Below are 14,311 nucleotides of genomic sequence, written 5' to 3'. Positions count from 1 at the left end.
TAAATATAGATTATGCTGGCTCTTTTTTGGGTAAGATGTTCTTAATAATAGTGGATGCCCACTCCAAATGGTTAGATGTGTATCAAGTGGCATCAGCTGTATTAGCTGCAACCATTGACTGCTTGAAAAACTGTTTCAGTACACACGACATGGCCTTCCTGAAATAATGGTCTAAGACAATGCCCAGTGTTTCGCAAGTGCACAAACTAAAGAGTTCATGGCAAAGAACGGCATCACACATGTCACCTCTGCTCCATATCACCCAGCATTCAATGGGTTAGCAGAAAGGGCGGTACGAACTTTCAAAGAACTTATGTAAAAGAGTACTGGAGACACAGTGGCAACCAAGTTAAACAGGGCTCTGTATAGTTACCGAATCACACCAACGTCCAAAACAGGGAAGTCTCCCGCTGAGTTGATGATGGGCAGGAAGTTGAGGTGTACACTTGATCTCATACACCTCGACTTGAAACAGAAAGTGACAACAAAACAGGATAGCCAAAGACTGTGTCATCATAGACATGCCAAGGAGTGCATGTTTTTTATTGGAGACACAGTATATACCAGAAACTATGGCGGGGGACCCAAATGGATATCAGGACAGGAAATGATGGAGCCTGTTTCCTACGTGGTAATGTTAAACTGTTATAGACTATTAGACTATAGGAATAACCTAAGACTGTTGGATTGGTTAATTATTTAGCGAGTGAAATTTAAGTAAAGGCTGGGAAGGAGGTTGTGTTACATTTTAATAAAGGTTAAGTTTTTCTTAATGGGTATTTTGTGTAGTAATTAAAGCTACAGGGTAGTTTCAGTTTAAGGTGGGAGGAATGTTATGATGTAGCAGGGATTTGTCCACCACGGGGCAACAGTTGTTGGAGAGCAGTGCCAGTTTATTTGTTGCGCATGCCCCAGTTTGATAAATAAAGAAGTGACTGTGAGGTCAACATGGTCTCTGTGGTTCCTTAGTTTCAGGATATCACAGAATCCATGGACTAGGAAGCAGTCTCCCCAGGCCAGACCTCAAGTGGCCCCTCCTCCTCCCCATGCTGTTGCGACCAGTAGGAAGAAGAAGTGGCCTGCCTGACGGCCTCTCCTCTAGGGGAGAGCTAGCCCAGCTTTCCCCCCTTCACAGGCTGCTTTGCCTCCACACAGCTCTGTTTCAGAGCAAGTTCAAGACATGTTCGACACAGAGTGCATAACTCAGGCCAGCATTCCTGTCACTGGACCTGCCAGAGGGAAACCGAGCCAAAGTTTGCAGTGTTGTTTCACAAGCATTTCTCTCATGCATTCTGTATTAAAAAGGCCCCGACACGCATATCCAGGCAGTTTGCCAAGGGCGCTGTCAAGTGATGTAAACACATGAAAAAAATCAAACATGCTGAAAAACAGAGCAATGCTGTCTGCAATAACACAGCATATGGAAACTTGGGTTTCCACGGTTATGATAATGCAGACGAGCCCATCACCTCTGTCACAGGTAAGGGAGGTGATGGGAAACTGGGATGGCGTATGTTTCGCGCGGCAACCACAAGGGGATGCCAACACGCTATCATCGGTGAAGTGGCCAGTGAGCCTTCTGTCTCTCCGAATAAAGAGCTGGGCTACCTGTACTTAGTCAGCATGGGTGTTGAGGACATTGGATCTCCGTGTCCTGAACCAGCATTTAAGGAAATACATGTCACATGCTCTCCACAAGTAGAAGAAACCAGGTTTCCTGTCTAAGGGGCAGTTTCAGCCAAGAAGGTGATCTCCACAGATGCCTCTCTTTTGGTGCTGGGGGGCCGCCCACAAAAGCAAAGCAGTAAACAGGGGATGGGGCCCTCACATGTGCTCTACCCACATAAACTGTCTGAAACTCATGGCAGTTCACCGGTCGCTAAAACAGTTTCTCCCTTGGCTGAGGGGGCCATCATGTTTTAGTGAGGACAATTCCACGGTTGTGGCTTACATCATCAGACAGGGGGGTCTGGGGTCCCCCAAGTTACATACACTGGCACACAGACTGATAGTGTGGAGCAGTGTTCACCAGCTGTCAGTGAGAGCAACTCACATGCTGGGAATCTTCTCTCCAGGGGCAACCCACTGTACGGAGACTGGAAGCTTTATCCAGAGGTGGTGAAGAAGATCTGGCTGCGATTCAGTCAGGCGACCGTGGACATTTATGCATCTGGGGAGACTGCTCACTGTCCCCTGTTTTACTCCCTGCACAATCCGGAAGCTCCACTGGGGGTGGATGCTCTAGCTCACGAGTGGCCAATAACCCTACTCTATACTTTCCCCCCCAGTGGCCCTCATTTCTCCAACTCTGGCCAGAGTGAGAGAAAGAGGTCACTCTATGATCCTGATAGCCCCACACTGGCCAGGGAAGCACTGGCTGGCAGAGATTTTTTAGCCACTTTGGCCGTTACCACTACGCAGAGACCTCCTGTCTCAGGCACGGGGGGAAATATTCCACCCCCACCCAGAGAGACTAGCTCTATAGGCTTGGCCCATGAGTGGTTTAACCTGAACACAGTGGGGCTCCCTCATAGTGTTTTTTTTTTTTGCCTGTCCCATTTGGTTCTTTAGCCATCAGAATTGTTGTCTGAAGACCAACAAGGATACCCAATGGATTTATTTTGCCAAATGGATCATCATGGCATTGCCGTATTGGTCCATTTGATCGACCTTTGTTTTTATTATTTATTTTATTTTATTTTCAGTTGTTACAGACGGGACAGACATGAGTGAGGGATAGGAAAGGGAGAAAGAAAGAGGAAGGAAAAGAAAAACAGAAGGGGAGAGGGACAGTGAGAAAGGGGGGGGGGATCTCCTGGATCACCTGTTGAGAGAAAAAGAATAGAAAACAAGCAAAAAAAAACCAAAGCAACATACTAAACACAACACCATCGCATTAATCTAGCTAAGTGTAAACAGCAGTAAATACTAAATGTTCAATGTTGTTGTGCAGCACGCAGGACAGACAGCGCAAAATGTGCTTTGAAGTAGCAGCCAAGAAAGGTGTAATTTAAGTCTACGAACAGTGAACATCCGTGTGCACACCTATGTGGATCAGCGCGCTTGTATTCAAATGGTTTCCACATGTAATGGTCTGCAAGAGGATGTAGAGAGCCATAGCCCCGTCCCCCAGGGCATGAAGCAGGTATGGAGGAGATCCAGGCTCCAGACATCCAGAGGCCCCAGAGTGCGAGAGCCCAAGGAGGACCACCGGAGGGGCATCCGTGCCACCCTCATGGGAAGGGCTGAGGATCCCCAGATGAGGCGTCACCCAGTAGCCACCGAGCAGAAGCTAGAGGGGGCTGCACCGGCGTGCCCGCCGGCTCTGCCAGCAGCCAGCTGTGCCAGAGTGAACCGAGCCGCAGGCCCAGAGGCCGGAGGCCCGAGGGCCCCCCGCACCCCGGAGGAGGCCTGACCGAGCAACAGGCGCCAGGCCCCGCCAGGTAGCCACCGAGAGTGAGCTGGTACATACCTGAGCGCCCAGCCCCGGACACCAAGAACCACCAATGCACCGACCCCTGAGGGCATCAGTAACCGGCAGGGAGTGTGGTGAGGGGAGGTAGGCCTTGGAGGGCCTGGGAGTTCCCAGAGAGGTGGAGCGTAAGACCCGACCTGACATATAGACACAGACAAACAGGCACACACAGGCACAAACATGCATTCCCACCCTCATGCACACATATACAAACACTCAGCACTCACCCAACGTAAGGATTGACATAAATGGACATGTACACACAATCACACTCCCCAAACATACTCTATACCCCGGGTCCAGGTACCCTTGCCCCCAGAGGGGGAAACAGAACCCAGACCCAAGAGATGTTACCCTTCCCCCCGGGGTGGAGGCAAGCAGACCGTCCCAGGCTCCGCAGCAGCAGGGAGGCCAATCGGACAGCCAACATCTCCTCCCAGCCCCCCCGCCCCGATGGCTAGCAGAGAACGGGGGGGTGTGAAGACCCCATACCTCCCTCCTCCCGCTCATGTGTAGTGTTGCTGCGTGTTGTTCTAAAGTGCATTTAAAACAAGGGAGAGCATGGTGCTGCTGCCAGAGAGCAGCAGGTGTTAGCACGGCCCCTCCCGAGAACCCTCAATGTCTACATGGATTTAAAATTGAGAGGTGGGCACCAGCGCCAGAGGTGGGGTTGAATACACAGACCGTCCACTGGACGCCGTTAACATGCCTACCCTCAAGGCCCTCTAAATATGTGTGTGTTATGAGAATGTAAGTAATGTGGATGTCTAAGTTGTGAGATAAAATTGAGGCACAGGTGGCCAGAAGGGGACAGGGGGGGGGATGTCTCCCCTGCACCCTGGTGACACACCCGCACCCCAAGGCCCTACCTGTGTGGGTGAGTGTGGTGGAGCGGGAAGAGGGAGGTAGCCGGGGATGGGGAGGAAAAGGAGGGAGGGGAGGATGCCCCTCCCTAGGGCCAGCTCCCCCGCTGACCCCAGTAGGCACCCCCGTCCTCTGGTACCCACCAAGGCAAGGGCGCCCAGGTCCATCCAGACCGGGGCCTACGGTAGCACTGCCAAGCCCCACAGGACCCGGGGCAGCCCACCCTACCCCACCGCAGAGGAAACTGTACCCACCCCAACATTCAATCGTCTCCCAGACTACACAAGACAACAGACAACCAGGTTAAGTTTATTCTCCACCTCTCCTATGTCTCTCCCCCACCTGCAGAGTGGACTCCTGCAAGGATGGAACAACCTCCCCGCCAGTTGAAGAGCCCCCCAGTTAGGCCGATGCACAAGAGGCCCCCTGCGCCTGGGCTGAGCCCCCGTGCACCCACCCGCTCACAGCCTCGGTGACACCCCTCATAGTGTTAAAGTAAAGCGCTATACAAATACAGGCCATTTACCATTTTACCATTTATCGTAACTATTCAGTGTTCTACAGCATCGTCTACTAGGACGCTATATGAACAATAGTGGCGTGTGTTTGAAAGCTGGTGCTTAGAATAACAGTCCATCCCTTTTCAGTGCTCTGTGGCAGTGATTCTGTCATTTCTTCAGGCCCTGATTGATAAGGGCAAGGTGTATTTGGCAGCAATTTCAGCCTGCCATAGTGGTTTTGAGGGAGTTGTCTCCTTAACAGTTGTCTCTGGCAATCCAAGAGTCAGTATTTCTCCCATAGACTCAAGGTTATGTGTTCTCTGAGTAGCATGAGTGAGTGTCTCACCAGACCACCCTCCTTGCTATGGAAGCGAGGAAAAGATGTGCTTGTTTTGAATTATATCTGACGCTCAAATGCAATTATGCCAGCACTTACAGGCTGGCTAAGTGACGCCCATGTCAGGAGGGGCTAGTGCAGGGGTCAGCAACCTTTAAGACCCAAAGAGCCATTTAGACCCGGTTTCCACACAAAAGAAAACACTGGGAGCCGCAAATACTTTTTGACTAAAATGAAGATAACACCGTATATATTGTTTGTTTTTTTTACCTTTATGCTTTGTGTGAACAACTAAGGTGTGTTGCTTATGAAATCCATGAAGTGCTACAGAGAAAATTACATTTTATTTATGTAATTAACACATTTTGAACTATATAACAAAAGGAAAGACACCCAGCTGAACTAAAATGATCCATGTAGCAAACAAAAACTGTTGTGAGCCGCCACCCTTATATTGCCTTTGGGCTTTTGGAGCCTTGACCTGACTTTTAAAAAATAACTGGTAAAAAAAAGCACTGTCCTGCTAAAAAATGAAAAATACTGCCTAAATATGTATTTTACCAGGTTAATGTGTGTGGCCGGGTGCGGTCTGCAGCACCGCTGCAGGGGAGGTGGACGCACCTGAGCGGCACACGCAATCACGCCTCGCCGCCTTAACGTCTGTGCTATCTATGCTGTTGTTGGTATATGTCAGGCTGTGAGCTGAAAAGCCGGCTGTATGCGTATAACAATCATGTGTGAAAAGTGGTCAATAAAGAGATGCTGAAAAGCACGTTCATAGAAACACCATCGGGTCTGCCTTGATATGTTTACAATGGGACTTCTGCTCCTGAACCTCTGCGCACAGCGTCTGCAAATCGGGGCTGTACTTTACTGTCACAATAATCTTCCAATTTAGAACTACAAGTTAAAAAAAATAACTAACATAAATAAAATACACTTCAGCTAAATACTTCGAATTCATTTTCCCAAACCACGCAGAGCCGCACTATAAGGACTAAAGAGTCGTTGCCGACCCCTGGGCTAGTGCCTACAAGACTGGCCAACATGATTGACGACAGGCAGGGCTGTGAGTACTCAGACTGTGTTTGTTGAATGCAATATGGATAAAGTCTTGGAGAAGCTCACAGCTCTGATAGATGTGGTGACCAGTGACGGACATTAGACCAACTGCGAAATTGGAAAGCAGTTGTTCGCATTAACCCAAACAACCATCTCCTTTACTAATGCGGCTCTGGAACAACAAATTCTTCTCCCTGATAATGGGACTGTGTTTTGACTCTCTGCCCCCATCCTTCAAGGCCACCTGCATCAGCTGGAGGACTTACTTTCGATAGTGAAAGGACACTATCTCAGTTGAATACAGGATACACATACACATGCACATGCACACACGTACACAGACACGCACAGAGACCAGCATGCTGCAGGACTGGATGATGCCTTCTACACTAGCTTACTCTCACCCCATCCACCCCTGTTGCTTGTCATGTGTTTCAATGGTGTTAACCTGTGAAGATTCATGTGATTTGTGTGCTGAGGAGTTTTTGTTTTCTGTTCTCATAGTGATCCCCTACTAGGAGCTCAGTAGAGTTCTCTTTTTTTTCCTCCACACCCCTGTTGTGTTGCACTGTTGTTGTCTTTTTTTTCAAAGCTACCTGTTCTGACCTGTCTCCTCAATGTGGCACAAATAAAAGGGAGGTTAACATCTAACAGTGTTTGTTTATTGTTAAATAATGCAGAATTTTTATATTTGCCAGTTTACAAGAAACTGTTCGTGGGTGAATAGCAGTTGCACAATGTGTTTCGTAAAATTTAAAACAATATTTCATGAATGAGAATGTATAGGATCAGCAGTTTAAAAAATGTTTTTTCAACAGTCTTAAAACAGAATTCAGATATAATAGAAATTCAGTTATAAAATAACTAGAAATGCCAAAAAGTTGAGATTCTTCAGTGCATGTCTTTCTACTGATTTATTTTTAAAACATTTTGCGTATTCAAGCATTTACTTCAATGTTTTAATTTCAATCAATAAAGAGGTGTCAAATGTGTTCTTTAGATGGGAACCAAACACCTGTTTTTTGCATAAATGTCACAATCAAAATATTAAAAAAGAAAAACAATAATACTTTTATAAAGCTATTTATACTGAAAGGATATAATTGAAAAGGCGACATCCTAAAATCAACCAGATTGGGTTCAATTTTATTATAAAACCCATAACTAATCCCTTCTTTGTTTAAAAATAAAGGATACAAATAACATGTGTTGTTCTCAAAAACTGAACTGTAGTAGTGTCATTGCAACTAAAGATCTCCGCTTAGAATGAAAAGGTAGTAGTAGTACAGGAAGTGTAGTACCAGGTGGAAATGTGGGACTTGTAAATGTCAAGGACCTGGTTTAATTTTGATTCATCGCTTGAGTACATAGATTTGGTTAAATATATTTAGACATGCTTGCTTGCTACGATCTTGAACCATAAATCCAAACAAAATAATCATAATTTTCTTTTCTATTGTTTATTGCACAAATAAAACATTGTACCAAAAAATATGTCCGTAAAAATTCCCAAACCCCAATTTTTTTAGGTTTATAAGTCCTTCAGTATATAGGCTATCAGGAAGAGATACAGTTCAATAAATTCATCTGTGCTTGGTGGAAGTAAGAAGTTCTCTGACATTATAAGGCAACACAAGCTGAAAACGGTTTCATCACAGGTATAAGGTCCTCTCTGTTGGCATTCTTGCTTACAAGCATCCACTGCCGCCCGAGGAACCTCTTTCAGATGATCCTGTCCTCAAAAGAGATGAGGGATGGTGTACATGAGAATCGGACGTCCACTTGGAGCAACATTTCTGCTTATTATGTGGGTGTTCCACAAATGCAGCTCTTCCTGTTAAGTATTAATAAAATAAAATCTCATATCAGCAAAAGAACACATTTCTCTTGTCTCAACATGTTACCCACAAGCACCACACAGTGACAGTCAGAAAAACAGAGTTTATCAAAAATACTCAACAACAAGAATAACAGTATTAGATATGTGATATTGTGGAAAATTTAAAGTAATTATTGAATGTGAATTGTTTTAGACAGTGTGATTTTATGTTTCTGTCCAAATATGCATTTTTTTTCATATCCTGAACACAATAATAATAAGCATGGTTTACGTGTATGATGGGTCTTTAACCCTTTAGAGCCGGTCGGAGCGGGCACGCTCTGTTTTGCGTAACTATTTTTAAATCCCGGTAGCTCTGCAACCACGTAAGCTAGCGCAATAATTTTTTTTGCATATGAAACCGGAGGAGTTGTACTTACATCTTATGCCATCAGCTTGTCCTAGGTCACAGTTTCCTTCCACATAAAGCTTTGCAAAAACTGCATAAAAAGCACTTGCAGCAACAAAAACATAATATTCCAGAAACACGCTTTGCCGATCCGATCAGCTGTTCATAACACTTCCTACGTTAGAATAGACGTCAGCGCGAACTTTTGCATGTCCGCCATTACCTCTTAAATTTCTCTAACTAGAAATATATGTTTTTTTTGTAGTTTATTGCACTTTTTTGCAATTTATGTAATTACTATGCACTTAATGAATACATATTATTAAAATCTGGGCTATAATTGTTGTATTGATGTATAGCAACTTGAAATGCTCCCAAAAATGGCACCACACCATGTAAAAATATAATATAAGCTCTGGCGGACTTGGTTCTATGGTAGGTCTTAAAGGGTTAAGCGAACTTTTTATTCTATCTCCGTGTCTCTCTTTCTCCCTAACACACACATACACACACACAATGACTCATTAAAAGAATATAAACATAGTTACATACCTCGATGACGCTTGTCAAAAAAACATCCCGAAAAGCAGTCATTGTCTTTTAGTTCCTGGAGACGATTTATCCAGTGCTGAGCATGATGTCGTCTCAGAGAGGCCCACTAGCCTTCAATACGCTGATTGTGATTGCTGGACACAGTAATAAAACAGTTTCTGACATTCGGATCCATAGTCCATTGCAAGAATCGTTGCATCTCAGCAATTATGACATTTTCTCTTCCCAAATCAGAGCGAATCCTAGCAGGTGTGCCAATCCTCTTTTCAACTTCTGCTATGAAATATCCAGCAATGACTTTGGGATCATTGTTTGTTGAATAGGCATGAAGCCATATCATAACTCTCCAAAAGCCATCAATAGCTCCATTTATACAGATTCCAAAAGGCTTCAGTTTGTCATAGGAGTCAACATGCCACATTAAATTTGGTCTAGGATTTTACATTCGTGCGTCGCATTAGGCGATTTCTGTGTTGTTGCTCAACCCCGTAAGGGTCAAGATATTTCAGTAAATGTCTCACAGTACTCTGCGTGACAACATAACCTGCCTGAATGCAGTTCAGATTTGTATCCATGGAGCCTCCCACGTCCCTCCAGTTGATCAATAAGAAATCCTGCCACCTCAATCAGATCGGACTCATTCTTTCTCCTGTACAGTCCTATGCTTTTTAGGTTTCTTCTAAGTGTCCGCATGCTTATCACAATACTGTCCAAACTGCTCAACAGAGATGGGCAGTAACGCGTTACTTGTAATGCATTACTGTAATCTGATTACTTTTTTTCAGGTAACGAGTAAAGTAAGGGATTACTATTGTAAAAATGGTAATTAGATTACCGTTACTTTCCCGTAGGAACGCTGCGTTACTGCGTTACTAAAACCATGATTTTTTTGCGAGAATGTCTCATGACAGTGACGTAAGCGAGTGCGACGTTTGTGACAACAGCTGTGTGCAGATCAACAGTGGATCATATATCGAGTGTACTGACCTTACTTTGAGTTTGATTCCATAAAAAGTGACAAAAACATTAGTGTCCGTGGTGCGTGGGAAGAAAACTTCTTTTTACAGCGATAAAAACTAAATAACTAAGTAATTAATTACTTTTGAAAATAAGTAATCAGTAAATTAACGGGATTACTTTTTTGGGGAAGTAATCGGTAATTAGTTACTGATTACTTTTTTCAAGTAACTTGACCAACACACAAAATCTCCTGTCAAGAGATGTATTCTAAAACACTTCTTCAGCTGAGAATCAGAGAGGAGAAACACACAGTTTTACTTGTATACAAGGGCAGCACAGAGCACTCGCACTGAGAGTGAGGACCCTGAGACTCGCAACTCTGTGACTGCCCTGGTCTTTATTTATACATCAGTGGGCGTTTGTTCCTTACATTGGAATGTGGATGTGTATATGTATGTGTGTGTGTGTGTGTGTGTGTGTGTTACAGTGTGACCCCATAAACGACTTCCCTTGACCTGCTAGTCTGGAAAATCCAACAGTTCATCTATATGTAAAAAAGACACTTAGACTAAAACTGACATAGCTACGTTAATCCTACCGTAAAACAATAAGACAAGGTACGAACTTTCCCATGTTCCTAAGATGTGGGGGTGAACGCCAGAACACCCTTGAATGTACACAAAGTTGTTACAGACCTCCTAGGATGAGACATTCTTTCAATATGCCACCAACTATATACTTCTAAACACAAATGATTACATGCAGTATTCTACCATATGCAAACTTATATCATTAAAAGATTATACTGACTACTAAGTACAATTTTCCATTGACATCTCCCCATGCCTCAATCCAAGCATAAAATAGAACTCAATTAATTCCGATAAACAAGCCATTTTCTTGCACTCTGATCTGCACTGTCACCCACTTCACTATGTTTTACGGCAATTGTATATATCATACTCGAACAATAAAAGATATGTGAAAACTTTATTGATCAAATAATTATCACGTTCGTACAATACAATATTTATATTGTACGAACGTGAAAGGTTTTTTGTTATAACGTGATATTATGTTGTTCAAAAGTGAAAAGTATATTGTATTAACATGATGGTATATTGTACAAACATGAAAAGTATGTTGTTAGAACAATATACTTATATTAACGAGATATAGCTCTATTTTTCTTTTGCCTGGGTGGCAGCTCTACGCTTCCGTAGGTCCCCCTACTCTTGAGTTAGGAAAACTCTGTGTCTTCACTCAAAGTATTGAGCTTTGATACTAATGACATGTGTCAATAAGAAAATTGTACTTAGTAGTCAGTATAATCTTTTAATGATATACGTTTGCATATGGTAGAATACTGCATGTAATCATTTGTGTTTAGAAGTATATAGTTGGTGGCATATTGAAAGAATGTCTCATCCTAGGAGGTCTGTAACATTCCAGGGTGTTCTGGCGTTCACCCCCACATCCTAGGAGTATGGGAGAGGTTGTACCTTGTCTTATTGTTTTACGGTAGGATTAACGTAGCTATATCTGTTCTAGTCTAAGTGCTTTTTGTTTAGATGAGCTGCTGGACTTCTAGTCCAGCAGGTTTAGGGAAGTCGTTTATGGGGCCACACTCTGACCCCCCCCCCCCCCCCCCCCCCCCACACACACGCACACACACACACACCTCCACATTCCAATGTAAGGAACAAACGCTCACTGAAGTATAAATAAAGACCGGGGCAGTTTCTCAGCGCGAGTCTCAGTTCTGGAGGCTGCCCTTGCTAGCAAGAAGTTCTATGTGTTTCTCTTCTCTGAGTCTCTACTGAAGAAGTGTTTTAGAATATATCTCTTAACAACATGTTAGCACATGGCTGTGAATATATGTGCGACTATTTTGAATTAATGAAATAATTACCAATAAAGTGGCCGATAGATGAGTAGGTATAAATTAGCTATGCAACATTTATCTGGCATTGATAACCAGAGTCAACTATAATGAGTCAGTTAAACTGATACTGAGTATGTACCCTGGTATTTCAGCTGTTGTACATCTGTGAATGCAGCATACTTGTGATACTACAACACAGTCTCGTACACAGCTCATATAAGTCTCATCGCCATTTTGCCTGATGTTCTCCTTGCACAAGCTGCATGCAAATGTGAGCAACAGAACAGCGACTGCATTTCATCTGAAAGTTAGACGGGGCTCCTTCAAATATATATTTGCCTTCAAATATGGAAAACCCAAAGAAGGGATCCATTAATCTTCCTGCAGTTAGGAAAGCAGTTTGTATCCTTCTAAAGAATACCTGTCCAACCTTAGTTAAACAGGTTCAGGTTTCGTAAGTGGAAGCTGCGAGAATGAAGGTGCAGATAGGGTCAAAGGTTGACGAAAAGTCATCTGGAGAAGAGGCCATTACCTGGATACTCGGTGGAAGAAAAAGCAGGTGTTAGGCTATCAGGTTCTAAGTTAGGCTTAGACACTACTGGAAACAGTGTAATCACACAAACACACTCTTTGCCCATCTGTGTCTTACTCTGTTTAGCCCTCACTCGTCACAAATTATGATGGTTCCTGGGAGCATCCCATGGATGATCCACTAGACTGCCATTTGGGGTGGGTGGCTGGGTGGGGTTCTCACTTTGCACTCTTTCTCATGCCCCTCATTCAGCAATTTTTGCAGAGTACATTGCACCTCTAGGGGTGGGTGCAATTGACTGGTAATACCTTAGCCATGAGCAGGATTGTGTTGTCTGTAGCAATGTTCATGTGGGTTTAGCATAAAGGTTTGATCTGGACTCAGAACTTATAGAGCCTACACCTCTAGAGTTCCCATGGCCATGCCACAAATAGCAGTTTACTTGACAACAATGAGAGTTGCACAATATGAGGAAAATACTTTAATGTTTAAGGATGTTTAATGTTGCATACTCACCTGATAGCTACAATTAGCATGCAAATTAAGGAGACTGCTCATGTGAAGTTACCTATAGGACTAGGTGGGTAATTTTATGTAAAAGGCTAAAACAAAAACAAAAAACAAAAAAGTGCAGTATTTTGGTAGTTTATTAGCTGTTTTAACTACTCTTGAGACAAAGATAATTAAACATGTGAAACAAAGTCTTATTCAGCCTCTCAAAGCATTTCATGACGATCAGCATGAGGGCTACTGGCCGATAGTCATTTGTTAGGGTCCTCAAAGCATGCATAGAACCGGTTGAGAGCCTCAGGCAGAGAAGGGTCCCTGGGGCATTGTGCATCCCTGATTTTGTAGCCAGTGATGCACTTGATACCCCTCCACATACTGCGTGGGTCCTGGGAAGAAAGATGACCCTGAATCTTCCGTGCGTATGTGGCTTTGACTCGCTTTACACCTGCAGTCAGTTCTCTCCTAGCCCTCCTGAGTCTCTGTGCATCACCAGACCTTTTTAAAGTTTGAGGTAAGTGACGGAAGTGACGGACAAGGTAAGCGACTCATGTTGTAACTGACGTCAGACGCCGGAGATTTTGGCGGAAAATTAAAGCAAATGGTAGTTTAGATTTGAACAAATTCATTTAAGCTTCAGTATTACCATATACACTTATCAATTGTCTTATAACTAACAATATTTGTCTAAATCATCTCCAACACCCTGGAGAACAACGAGGAGAGTTTAGAGACTCTCCAAGATTATATTGATCAGTGCTTTCAGGATCTCGTGATGAAGAAGGCCCAGTGTGCAGCTTCCCCGGCCAATTCTGAGACGCCGTCGTCGAAAAGACAACGCCCGACAGATTCCCCCGGCACAACATCGCCAGCCGGCAAAGATATTGCCGACATACTGGAGTCAATCGACAAGCGATTGTCCAATTTCGACGCAAGGCTGTCCTTGGTGGAGATTCTTCACCGGGAATTTAAATGCTTGCGAGAATCCCTGGAGTTCAGCCAGCAGCAGGTGGAAACGCTTGCTGCTGAAAATGCCACGCTAAGGGAGTCGGTGAAATGTCTCACAGAAAATGTTACCCAGCTCAATAGAGAAAATAAAAAAATAAAAGAAACAGTTATTGATCTACAAGCTCGTAGCATGCGTGATAATCTGGTATTTTCTGGTATTCCAGAAGCCGCTGGAGAGGACGCGGAGACCACGGTAAAAAGCTTCATCAAAACCCACCTGAAGCTGCTGGAGGACACGGTGAAGAACATCGTCTTCGATGCGGTGCATCGCCTCGGCCCCATTCGGGCTACGGCCGGGAGACCACGTCCTATCGTGGCCAAATTCGGCCACTTCAAACAAAAGCAACATGTGAAAAGCCGCGGCAGGGAATTAAAAGGAACAGACTTCAGCGTGAACGACC

This window comes from Simochromis diagramma, unplaced genomic scaffold, assembly GCF_900408965.1.
Source record: "Simochromis diagramma unplaced genomic scaffold, fSimDia1.1 OVJJ01000753.1, whole genome shotgun sequence".
NCBI lineage: Eukaryota > Metazoa > Chordata > Actinopteri > Cichliformes > Cichlidae > Simochromis > Simochromis diagramma.
This window is presented reverse-complemented; position numbering follows the sequence as displayed.